Below are 13,365 nucleotides of genomic sequence, written 5' to 3' on the forward strand. Positions count from 1 at the left end.
CGAAAAAAATAGCGCGCGCTATAGCGCGCCAAAGCAAACGCCGCGACGCAATTTCACTTTTTTGCGCTATTGCGCGCTATAGCGCCGCTAAACGCATTTAGTGCCATAGCGCGCTATCCATACGCTATTGGCAAAATTGTCGATTTGATCATTTCTTATGATAATTTGCGTTTTTTATGATAATTTGCCGATTAGCTCATTTCTTATGATAATTTGCAGACCACTTAACAAATAGCGCGCTATAGCGCGGCCATAGCGCCGCTATCGCGCGCTATTTGGAACACAGCAAGCTAACGCTACTGCGTGTAGCTGCCGCTATAGCGCGGCCATAGCGCCGCTATAGCGGCAATAGCGTCCAGAATATGGAAACACTAAATTCGATAGCTCGCTATTTAAATCATGGAAACCAATATTATATGACACTAAACTATTGTTAAATTAAGGTGGGATGATAAATGCACCATTTTAGTTAGTTAAAGAGTTGATTTGCACCAAAACAAAATATGAGGGATGAATGTCATACTTTTGCAATATTTAAGGGATGAAAATACACTTTTTCTTTATTGATTCAGATTAATTGTAAAGGAACGTGAAATGACCAAAATTGTCTCCCGCTGACTACGCAGTACACACCCACCCCCACCGAATTCATCCGCTCCACCCCTCCAGTTAGGGGTGGGCGTTCGGGTTACCCGAAATATTCGGGTCGGATTTTTCGGGTTTTCAAAAATTCGGGTTTTGAAAATTGAAACCCGAAAATTACTTGGAAAAAAGAAAACCCGACAATTCGGGTACCCGTAATTTCGGGTTCGGGTTCGGGTAACCCCGAATTACCCGAAATTAACGAGCCGGCGAGCTGCTTGCCGTGATGTCACTGGCGTCCTGGTTCTAGAATGAGGTTTCAGAGGAAAAAAATAACCAAATACAATGAAAAGGAATCCAAAATCAATCACCGAGACACCATGCTGTTCCTTCCGTCTAGCCACACAAAGATCCAATCATATAAAAATATCCAAAATCAATCACCGTTGCCGTGTGGTAATCGGATTAGCAAAGGCAAAAGAGGCTGATGCATGTCATGAATTCACGAGGTGCAAGGCTGCAAGCTGCAGCGCAAGAAGCCGGCAAGCCGCATGCCTATCTGGAGCTGCTAAAATCCGCTGCTATCCAGAGGAGCCCTTTGCCCCCTGCACGCTCGCACCTGATTGCAGCGCCGCCGGGCTCCGGATGCTGATGGCGACGGGGAAGAGGCCTCGCTGCTGCAGCTCGCTGAGATGGGTGGAGGCGAGGACAGCGACGCCGCCGGTCGGTGGGTGCAGGTTTTGGCGTCGCTCCTAGATCCGCCGTCATAGGGGCGATGGGCGCTGGTGGGCGACTCGCGACTGGTGCTCGGGGTAGTGGCGGCGTGACTGCGTGGTTGGGGACTGGGGGTGCCGGGGTGGGGCGTAGGTTAGGGTTAAGAGGATTCATGGGCTGGGCTGGGCTGATTTCATATAATGAATAAACACATCTATGAGCTGGGCTGATTTCGGGTAGTTCGGGTAATTCGGGTACCGTAGCCCAATACCCGAACTACCCGTAATAATTTCGGGTACCGTGGGTTAGAACCCGAATTGGGGTTCGGGTTTTTCGGGTTCGGATTTTCCGGGTTCGGGCTCGAATTTTTCGGGTTCGGGCTTCGGGTTTCGGGTATTTTGCCCAGCCATAACTCCAGTCTCCACAACTGCTCGCGTTCTACTAGCGGCGGCAGTCCTGCCGGTGGATGTGCTTCGGCGCGCAGGCCCTCCTGCCGGCCCGGCCGTCCGCTCGCTGGTCCGGCGCGCCGGGTCTGCTAGCGCCGGATGAAAGTAGGAACAGAAAGATTCTGTACCAATACTATATTTACAATAAAATACGAAAACAAGAAAAATTCGAGAAACCGTATACCATATTTACCGACTGAATACCATATTTACAGGAAATTACGAAAACAAGAGAAAATTCGAGAAAACAAAACAGTTACGGGATCGGAATCGGGTGGGAAGATTTCCCGGGTACTCGTATTTTACCGGGAAGAATCCCGTCGGTATTCCCGTATTAGGATCTCCCAAGTCTATATCAGATATACAGCCCAACAGTCCATTCGGCCGCAGTGGAGGCCCACGGACGTGTTCTGGTCATGCTCCCTCTCTACTTATAGGCTACCAGTACAACGGTGTCATGTTAGAAAAAATCGAGGTGGGACAAAATGCCTCGCTGCAGACCTGCAGTGGCCTTGTTTGGATCTAGCTAGTCACTAGCACGCACGTTCCTCGAAAAAAAAATCTCGTATGTATGAAGTACTGAATAAATTCTATTTGCAAATTTTTTTCAGAAATGAGTATAATTTTTCGCGACGAATCTAATGACGGCAATTAGTCTATGATTGGCTACAGTTATGCTACAGTAACAATCATCTAATTATCGATTAATTATCGGTATTAGATTCGTTGCGAAAAGTTACACTTGTTGGGGATCATCACCTTATAAACCGGAGGTTGCCCAAGATCGCAGGACGGGAGCCGAAGGTACTGGCGGACGCCGGTACCCGGAGATTGACCTACCGACCGAAGGTCAAGTAATGCGGCTGAAGGTCTTCGGATGAAGCCGAACGTACCGGCAGTCGCCGGTGCCCGGAGGTTGACCCACCGACCAAAGGTCAAATAATGCGGCCGAAGGTCTTCGGATGAAGCTGAAGGATAGCGAAGCCCGAAGTCACCCCGAAGGTTCGGAGATTCTCAAAGAATCAAGAGGGCACGCGAAGGTTCGGCGCAGACCCAAAGGTTGCAGAGGACCTTCGGGATAGCGTCCCGAGCACGAATCGAATAGAGTAGACAATTTGTACATTCCAACCTGTAAAATGACCTATGGCCCAGAATAGTCGCAGAATATTCTGGGTAGGTAGGGGCATTAAGGTCATAGTGTAAGAAAGGTTGGGGGTATAAATACATGAGGGCGAAACTCTGCTGTTTTGCTCAGTGCCACCTTCGTGTATGCATTTTTCTTGGGTTGTAAAAAAGCGAAGAACCCAACAGTGGCGCCCACCGTGTTCCCAGCTCGTAAACCAATCCTCGTTGGCACAAACAAAGAGGAAACCTACCGAACCCCCCATGGATGACACCCAAAATGGTTCCCCAACCATCTAAGAAAACCCTTCCACACAACCTTCACCGAATAACGACCAACCACCCAACGGAATTCCCGAAGGCACAGATCCTTCGGGGTCCAACCAAGATGAGTTCACCACCCTGAGCCTCCAGCTCCAAGCCTTGCAAAAGCAGAAGGAAACCCTTGCCAAGCAGCTGGCCATCCAGCAGAACGCGCTAAACCAAGCAAACCAATTGGCCGAGGCTAAGCGCAAAGTAGCAGTTATGCAAGCAGAGATTAACAGAATGGAGAGAGAATGCGCGAACACTCAGACCAATCATGAGCAGCAACCTTCGCTGGGAGCCTCTCATCAGAATGAGATCCACAACATCCAAACCGATCATACCCGCCAAGGCCACTACGTCCCACCTTCGGCTGGCACATTTGACCCCAACTCACCACTCTCTGCAGCCTTGCAGCACACACCATGGTCGTTGGGCTACAAGCCAACTCAGCTCCCCAAATACAACAGATCGGAAGACCCAACCCAATTCATCATGGCCTATGAAGCTACTATAGCTTCGGCTGGCGACGATGGCCCTATCATGGCAAAATCCTTTATCATGGCTTGCGAAGGTCCACTAGCCAACTGGTGCTCCCACCAACCATCGGGCTCCATCACAAGCTGGCCTCAGCTAAAAGCGAAGCTCAGGCAAGACTTCCAAGACTTCGGTCGACTCGACTCGAACACCATAGAAAACTTCCAGTGTCTCCAAGGAGACAGAGAACCCCTCTATGACTACTTCCGGAGGTTCGTGTAACACCCCAGGTGTTTAATTAGTTAAACCAGGGTCATTAGCATCAAATCCTGCACCCTTAATCAAGAAACGTCGAAATAAATGCATGTGTATGTATGCGTGTGTTTGTGTATTTGTGCATAGTTTGGAAACCTTAAATAATTTTTAATCCAATGCTAGTATGCATATGAATTTGAGTTGGCATGTCTTTAACATCACGATAAATCAAAGTCTAGTTGAAGTCAAAGTGAGAAAGTGAAGTTTCGCACATGAAATGACGAATCATTTGAATCAAGATTTTAAAGATTTAAATTGTATTCTTTTCAAGTTTTAAACAAATATTCTTAGAGAATAATTTCAAAAACATAGTTCAAACAAAATTTTGCCCAAAACCAAAGTTGTAGCATTGTTGATGTGAAACAACTTTCAAGTGCAAATATTTTCGAGTTTCGATACAAAAGTCAAAGAAAATTTGAATTTAAATCGAATCGGGTTTTAACGTACATTCGTCGGGTTTTCAAATTAACTTTTGATTTGAGTCTCAAACGATTTGGTGCCTGAAACAAAAAGTGTAGCATTTGAAATTCTTTACAACTTTCATATTCAAAGTTTTTCATGTTTCAACAGAAATTTGTGAGAAAATTTTGAATTTTTGAATCAATTTAATCTCTCTTTCTCTCTCTCTTCTCTCCCTTCCCTCCCCTGTTCCTGCCCGCCGACCAGAGGTCGCCGGCCGCGCGCCGCCCGCCCGGCCAGGCCGCCTCCCCACCCCAGGTTCACCCAAACCGACCCCGGTTCCGCTCCGAAGCTGCTCGGCCTCACCACGCGTCGCAATCCACGGCGCGCTCGCCGAGGATGGCCGTCGACGCACCACGGCGACGCCGTGACGACTCGGCCGACCGCCCCTCGCCTCGTCTCGCGCCCTTGACCGCCCAGACCCTTCTCGCGAGCCCTGAGGCGTCCTCATCCTTCCTCCCTCCACTCTGAGCCGAGAGCCGAGCCCCGTGCGCCCCTTTTCGCCTAGACTGACGGCCGCCGTCCACCATGACCGCCGCCGCCCCCTAGCTCGCCGCCGAGCCCCCTCCTCCGCCCTTCCTCGTGCCCAACAACCCCCGCAGCCACCTTCCTCGCCCTCCACTGGTACTCCCCGACCTGCTCGACGCCGCCCCGGGCCACCGGACCGCCGCCGCCGCCGCCAACCACCGCCGCCGCCGCCCCTGTTCCGCGGAGGAGCCTCCTCAGGCCGCCCCGCGCCCAACCAAGGCCACCAATAGGTTCCTCTCGCCGCCCTTTTGCTTTTCCCCATGTTCCCCCTCGCCGCCGGCCGCCCCAGGCGCCGAAATCCGGCCGCCCGCCGCTCCCCTGCTTCAACTCCGGCCAGGGGTGTTTCTGCGAGAAGAAAACTTCTTCCAGGGGCCTTTGTGCAAAAAGAAATCCTTTTTCCTTTTTGTTTTCTAAACCAGCCAACTTTGAAAATTCCTAGAAATTCGTAGAAAAATCGGAAAAATGCAAGTCCAATTGTTTTAGAATCCTTGCAACAAGATCTACAACTTTCTTTACATACACATGTTTATTTTATGTCTGTATTTTAATCTAGGAAAAAGATTAGATTTCATAGACTATAATTGTTCTAGGAGTTCTACTTAGAATCTATAGGTGATTTTTGGCTGGTAGGTAATACATGCCATGCTTAGTGTTGTGTAAAAATTTGAGCACCAGTTTACCTTTGTAACTAGATGAAACCCTAGTCTTGGCTAGATCTAGTAAAATATTTTGCTTTTTATTTCTGGATGTTCTAACTTAGATATATGTATGAAACATTTTCTGTGTACTTACAATACTAGATGAACACTACTGTACAAATTTCATTAATTATAGATTTGTGTAGCTATTTCTTTGTTTTAATGCTTGTTTAGTAGACATTAATTATGATAAATAGTTTATGTTGATAATAAATCATGAAAATATTTTTGAGTGTGCTTTTTGAATAGTTTAGCTTGTCCGTGGAGTTTGAGCCCCAGTTCATGATTAGAACAGGATCTAAAAATTAATCTTGTTAAGCTGATGTATGTTTTGTTTTTTTTCTCTGATTTTTATTTCTGTGCATAATAAATCCTGAAAAATTCACAGTAGCTAATTAATCCATTTTTAGACCTACTGTTAAAGTTTGAGATTGTTTTATACTCTGGTCTAATATGTATAATTCAATCTTGTTCTAGGAGTTGTCTGATTACATGGTTTGTTCTGGTTATTTGACTACAGGTTTTGGGATGAATTTTGCAGGATAGCTAATTCTGTTTACCTTATGTTTGATGTAATTTTTGTTGAATTTACTACTGAATGTGTGCTGAGTTGTTGTTTTATTAATCAACCATGGTTTAATTGCTATAGGAAACTACTCCCACTAGTTTAGGAGATTAGTATAGCTTTCTTGTGCTGTTGATCATGATGTCTTGTGTAGTTAGATATGTTGAGTTGCTACTCTATAAACGATTGCCCAGTAAAATATGAATGAAAGTGTTTCACTCTTTAACTTCGGGCTTTGTTTGCATTACACCGTTATTGTGAAATCATTCATAAATTCTTACCATCACAAAGACTTACCCATGTACATTGCATCTCATATAGATACTACTACTCTCGCTGACGGAACATACGAGCTGGTGCCCGAGTCCGAGAGTGAGCAGCGCGAAGCTCAAGTTAATCTAACTGAAGCAGCGCAAGACCCGAACCCGAGTTCGGAAGAGCCCAGATCCAGCTACGCCCAGGAAGGCAAGCCCCGGAGCATGTCCTACTATTTTAAATTTATGCAACTTATTGTTGTTCCTATCTATTTGTGCATTTAAGTTTACAGGAGTTGACTGGAACCTTAGTTGCATAATCCTAGGTACCGATGTTTGAACACTAGTATGTGTAGGTCGCTAGTGGGCTATGCTAATGTTCGGTAGAAGTCGAGTGATTTCCTGTCACTCGCGAGAATTATAGGAGTTGGATGTTTACTACCTGTTGTAACCATAAGGCCTACGGGCGGGACCGTGGTACTTGGGGTGCCCCGTCTGTTTAGTGAAATTTGATAAGGCCGCAGTGTGTGGTAGTGGTAGTTAAGCGTTTGAACGTACTAAACACATGCCGAGAATATGGTAATCGGTAAGCTTAAGTACCTGATTGGCCCGGCGAGTGGACTTTTCCCTCACCTTCTTTGAACGTCGTTTCTCATGCGCGCACATGCGGGTGCAGAGTCGTCATACTCTGTAGTCGAGGACGGTGACCCTGATCCACAACCCGGAAAGAAAGGGGAAATGTTGCACGTGTGACTCTGGGAGTAACCACATGACGTGTGTTTAGGTCCGCCTTGCAAGGTTAACAAATTCGATTCGAATCGTCCGCCTCTCACGGATAATGGGACTGCTTAACTCTTTTGCCACATAGAGTAAGAAGTGAAAGATGAGTATGATGAACATGGTTGATTAGATAATAAAAGATAATTGTTTTCACCATGCATGCCTTTGGATAGATGCTCACCTAGACTGGTTAATTGAACTAGAACCTGAAAACTATAACCTGCCTTAAGGATCTACTCTTTACTGCTTTTCGGCAAAACAACCCCTCAAGCCAAAAGCCTTGCATGTCTAGATAAAGGGCTAAGTATACCCTCAGTCGGGTAAGCCTTGCTGAGTATTAGAATACTCAGTCTTGCTTGTGGCTATATTTTATTTCAGGTGAAACCTTTGAGGATATGATTGCCAGTTTGACCTGGCCTTGCACTCTTCCGCCTGGTTGGTCCGTGGAGTGGGATGCGTCCCCGGCCAATGATGACAAGAACGAGTGATGTCTTGTATCGGGCTTTCTTGAGACATCCATATCGTCGTTAGTTCTCGTGTTTACTTTCCGCTAAAATAAAGGACTCTGGTGAACTTCTGTTATGTTGGTTTGAAAATTACTTTGTTAAATTTGGAACTTGGTTTGTAAATCTGTTTTATGTTAAACTCTGTGGTGTATTATTGTGAGGTGTTGTAATCTCTGGACTCGCCTTCGTGTGAGTTATGCTGCTTTGTTCGATCCAGGTTCAGGTGGTTTTATCGGGATTTTACCCGACAGCACTGCCGGATTGCTCCGTTTTAAGTGCATGTTAACCCTGATTGTCGTTTGATGATGGTTAGCGCACTTAAGCCAGTTTATGTCGGGCGGGGCTGCCTGTGGAACCCACAGTTCGTGCTCCCTGTGGAACCTTCGCAGGAAACCAGTCCTGATCAGGAAAGGACTCATTCATGACCCCCCCCCCCAAACAAGTCTCCTGAAGGTCAGCACAACAACCAGGGACATAACCATTCAGGGTATAAGGGCCGAGGCCGCGGTTGTGGTCGCGGAAAAGGCCGTGGACCTTCGAATGGACCCAAAAAGTTTTTCTGCCACTTTCACGGTAGCGATTCGGACCATACAACCAACTTCTGTCCAGAAAAAAAAGAACACTCGAACGAATGGAAGAAGAGAAAAAAGCCAAACTGGTCAGTCACACTGCATGGTCAGGACCTTCGGCACCGCCGTTCCCACCTACACCCAATCTATACAATCCAACCTACCAACCCACACCAGCTTTTACCTACAACCCATACCCAAACAACTGACCTCCTCAGCCACAAGATTATCCCAAACCGCTATCCCTACCTCCACCTCCGAGCCTGCAGCAGGCTCAGGAAGAGCTACCTCCGCCTCCTCCAGACCCACCCCCAAAGCAAGAGCCACAAGGCTCCCAAGCTTCGCTGACATCCGCGCTGCCATCCTTCGGCATGATCATGCCCATATCCGGAGGCTCCACCCTGGAGTTCCAAAACAAGAGGCAGCGCAGGGACTACTTCAGACAAGTCCACAGCATTCTGGTCGATAGCCCGGCAAAAAAGACACAATGGTCTCACATGCCGATAACCTTCTCAGAGGAAGACATGAGCCTTAACAGCTACCCGCACACTGACGCAATGGTCATCGAAGCAAACATTCAAGGTTGGACCATCGGGAAAATACTAGTCGACACTGGCAGCTCCGCAGATATCATCTTCTCAAGCACCTTTGACAGAATGAATATAGACAGAAACCTCCTCCAACCAGCCGAAATCCCCTTAATTGGATTCGGAGGGAAAAGGGTCGAGGCCCTCGGATAAGTTTCACTCCCTATATCCTTCGGCGACACTTTCAACCCAAGAAATGTTCGTCAAAATATTCCCAAGAACAGCAAACTCTTGGAGCATCCAATCCAGCAAACAGAAACCCCCAGACCTTCGGACCTCGCCAAAGGCTCAGGCTCAGATCCGAAGGCCGCAAGAGCGTCCTTATAAGCTTCGTAGATGGCGTCACTTTTCTCATTAATCTCATCAGTAGCATCGGTCAACAGCTGCATATTCTCTTGGGCCTCCTCTTGTAGCTTCACAATCATCTTTTCCTTCTTCGAACAATCAGCCGAAAGTTGCACAGCAAGGCCTTCAGCCTTCTTCAAGTTGTCAACTCCCTTAACAATTTCTTGACGCAGACCTTCGATGGTCCTCTCCCTCGAGTCCAATTCTTTTTGCGCCTCAGCAATGGCAATATCCTGGCGACAAACCTTTTCCTCCAACTCCTCGTTCTACTTCTTCCGTAGGTCTTCAAGATTCTGAAGTGTGGCAATCTCCTTCTTTAATCGCTCGTTTTCATCCACCAGCTTCATCCTCTTAGCGGAACCTTCGAGCATCTTATCAGACTCGGCTTTCGCTCTCCGGAGCAAAACCTTGCCGGCTACAAGAGCCTTCGCGTTCATCGCCGCAACCACCCGACCAAGATCACCAGTACCATAAGCTTCTAGTTCCTTCTAAAAAACTACAAAAGCACGAACGTTAAACAATCTACTGCGCACATGTCTTCAACACAAAAGAGTTACCTTCAACCTCGAACACCTCCTTCTCCAGCTGTCGCCCCTCCTCGCCCGAGGTGGTCTGAGAAGGCAGAGTTACCTCCGCAGACCCAAACTCGATCTCGTGGTTTAACGTCGCCATCATGGTGGAAGCATCTACTTCACGAACCCAAGGAAGATAGGGGACAATATCAGGCCCTTGAAAATTAACAAGGCGGGGCAGTAAAATCCCACCTAGATCATTGAAGCAAAATTGTCCTTCTTCACGCGAGTCGTCTTCCATCAGCGCCGCCGCCGCCCTTGCAGAACCTTCATGGGTTTCGGCAGCAGCGGCAGCGGCAGCAGCATTAGCAGCAGCATTAGTCTTCTCGCCAGAATTGCCCGACGCCTCCAAAGCCTGCGTGCCGGAAGTTGCAGCCGGCGTAGCAGCAACCTTCGTAGGCACATGGGCTGGCCCAGTACCAGCTGCACCAACAGGCACAATAGGGTCTATGGTAGCACCCTCGTAATCAAAGTCTAGCAAGCTAACACTTCTCAGGCTTATGCCGCTCGACGGATTAAGCTTCACCACCACGTCACCAACACTGTCAGGGCCCGAAAAAAGTGACCCAAACTGGTCAAGATAAAGCTCCATAGATTCACCTCGAAGGGGAGAAAGGCTAACAGTCTCCTCTAGCTCCCGTAAAAAAGACTCACTACACATCTCGATACTAGAAACCCCTCGAAGGTACCGGGTGAAGCGGTTTCCTTTCTTCGATGTAACTTTCGGAGGAGGGCGAGATGGTTTAGTCGCCAAAACCTTCGGGGCAGCCTTCGATGAGCCAGCTTTCGCAGTAGAAATCTTTCTCTTCTTGGCGACGGGCTCCTTACTCGAAGCTCCTTTGCCCCTCCTTTCTGGTTTCTTGGGCTCCTCTCGATCTATATACTTCACGCCCATCACAACTAAAGACCGGTTCACCCGGCAATTCCCCAAAATGCAAGCAACAAGGGAGTCGTACTCCTTCGATAGATACAACCCAGCTAACTCCTCCGCTCTGCGCTCAACCTCCACCACAATAGCCTCGTCAGTTAGACCAGGCGGCTTGATCAGTTCCAACTTCGAGAACGGAAGCGCTTCCTTTGATGCACGGACCTTAACTCTCACAAAAGAGCTAGGATCCCATCCAGCGGACAAAAGCCAAACCTTCGCGCAGATAAACTCCTCAATCAAGTCTCTCCCCCTATCAACGAAGCAACTATCGAAAACGTGTCAAGACAATCTTTGTATCCATCGGCAGACCTCCGAAACTCGGCCTGACTAATGTGCCCAAGCAATTCTACCTTCGAGGCCAGAGGATAAGAAACATCAGCTGGATCCTCAGAACCAGGAAAGGCCACCTTGGCATAAAACCAAAACTGCGCCCAATCATCATCCCATTGATTCTTCTGGCAATAGGAAAGCTCCATCGGTGTCCTAATCTGGCGGTCCGGACCCAACCAGTGATGATGCTGCGTGTTCCTCGTCCCAAATGTTGATGCAAGAGGCAACACAGTAACGCACGGGTTTATCCTGGTTCCGGCCGTGGGCCCGTACATCCAGCAAAGGGGTGTGCGAGAGCACTGTACTGTTTTGCACCGAGGGTGCCTGTATTAGGGGGTACAAGCGAGGCGGGAGAGGTAGGGAAGATACCAAGTCTATGCTAAAGGGGGAGTTGATTGAGGCGAGTGCCAATATCGGGGCTCAGAAGAGCGTATATGCTCTGTGAGTAGTGCTAAGCGTTGTGTTCTACCGAATGGGCCGACCCCCCTAAGAGAAAGCCCGCCTCCTCCTTTTATAGACACAAGGAGGGACGGTGTACATGCACATGAGATTGTGGAAGTCATCATCTTCTCCTCGAATCGAGGGGGTGCAGTGGTCGAGCACTGTGGGAAGTACACTGTGGGTATGGCGCCGGCGTGGCAGTCGTCCTGGGCATCGTCCTTGGTCTTGCGGAGATCGCGCCGGCGTCCTGGTGGCTCCAGCGGGCAGCGTGGTCGTTGCTGTGGGGGGGTACCGTCCTCCACGCGTGGCGTGGCAGCGTTCCAAGGGTTCTACAGGCCATGGTCTTGTCCTGGTCAAGGCCGGAGCAGCTTTTGAGGGTCGTGCCCATGCCATTCGAGGGCTTCGCGGAAGGGAAAGTACGAAGGAGGTATGGGGAGTTGGCAGTATAGTAGCTGGAGCAGTGCCGAGCACATCTTGCACTGCGTCGCAGGTTCCCACAGTGTCGTCACAGCGTCCGGAGTGGCGGAGCAGTGACCGGAGTTGGCGGACGAGATTCCGGTCATAGCCACTGTGGGGAATGGCGTCCTGACGCCGTCTGACCCGGGCGCTGTGGAGGAGTGGTTGGCATTAATGCCTCCGTACGGCGGGCGGGCGAGCGGAAGGGCCGTTTGTCCTTTCTGTCGAGGTGTGGCCTCGAGAGAGGCGGAGATGATTCGCCCCTCTGAGGGTAGGCTCGCTACCCTCGAGCGAGGCAGAGGCACGGGGCGAGGTCGAGGGCTTCGGTGAGGAGCCCTCGAGCGAGGCGGAGATCACCCCGCGGGTCCGAGGGGGGGTGCGGATGGGCTGCACTGCGTACGTGGGCCACGTGTTGGGCTTCTTTGAGTCTTTTCCTTTCTTCCAGATTGGAAGGAGCCTGTAGGCCTTTGTGGGCCCGGTTGCCCAGCATGTGTTTGCGTTTTTAGGGCGATTTTAGTCCCCTGATTAGGATGCCCCTAATCATGGTACCCGACAGCTCCAAACGCTCAATCTTCTGAGATCTGTTCAACCTTCGAGGCACGAACGTGCAGCAACCACTCTGAGCTCTGAAAGCATCATCTTCATCCTCGAATCTAACCTTCCGTCCCTGAGGGTGGAGCTCATACAGACAAGAGGAAGTGTTGACCGAAACAGGCCCCCTGAAAGACTTCACGACCCAGAAGAATTTTGAAAGCATCACGAACGCATTTGGAGTCAGCTAATGAATCGTCACCTTAAATCGGGCAAGAATATCTGGGACCTTCGGGTCAAGAGGAAAACGAAGCCCAGCGACAAAGAAGTCGCGAAACACCACACACTCCCCATCTCGAGGGTCCGGCGTCTCCTCGCCTTGGGGCGGACGACAAACCCCCGCAGGAAAGTACCCTCGCTCAACATACGACTCAATCAGAGCCGCGGACATGAGCGAAGGTCCGAACCTGAGGGTCGGGGCGGGCTTGTCCTTCTTCATCAGTTCTGAAGGATCTGCGTCCACGTTAGATAGATCCTCTTCGTCCCCCGAAAAGTGATCCTTCTCCTCGGGCGAGCTAGCACCTTCGGAGATTTCTTTTGCTGTGATCTTCACACGAGCCATCCCTGTGAGAACACATAACAACTTTGAGAAGTAAAAAAAAAACTCTTACAAATTGTGAAGACGATGCAAAGATCTCCCAGTTCGCAAAGCACAAAGCCAAGTTGCAGAAGCAAAAAGCTCGAAGCTCCTGACGAATCACAACACTCCACGTGGCAAGCTCCACGAACCGGTAGAGCTTCGCTACAAACAGGAGGCGTGAGAGCGACGCCTCACCCCCCACCTTATATAGGGGGGT

This window comes from Panicum virgatum, chromosome 3N (genome assembly GCF_016808335.1).
Source record: "Panicum virgatum strain AP13 chromosome 3N, P.virgatum_v5, whole genome shotgun sequence".
NCBI lineage: Eukaryota > Viridiplantae > Streptophyta > Magnoliopsida > Poales > Poaceae > Panicum > Panicum virgatum.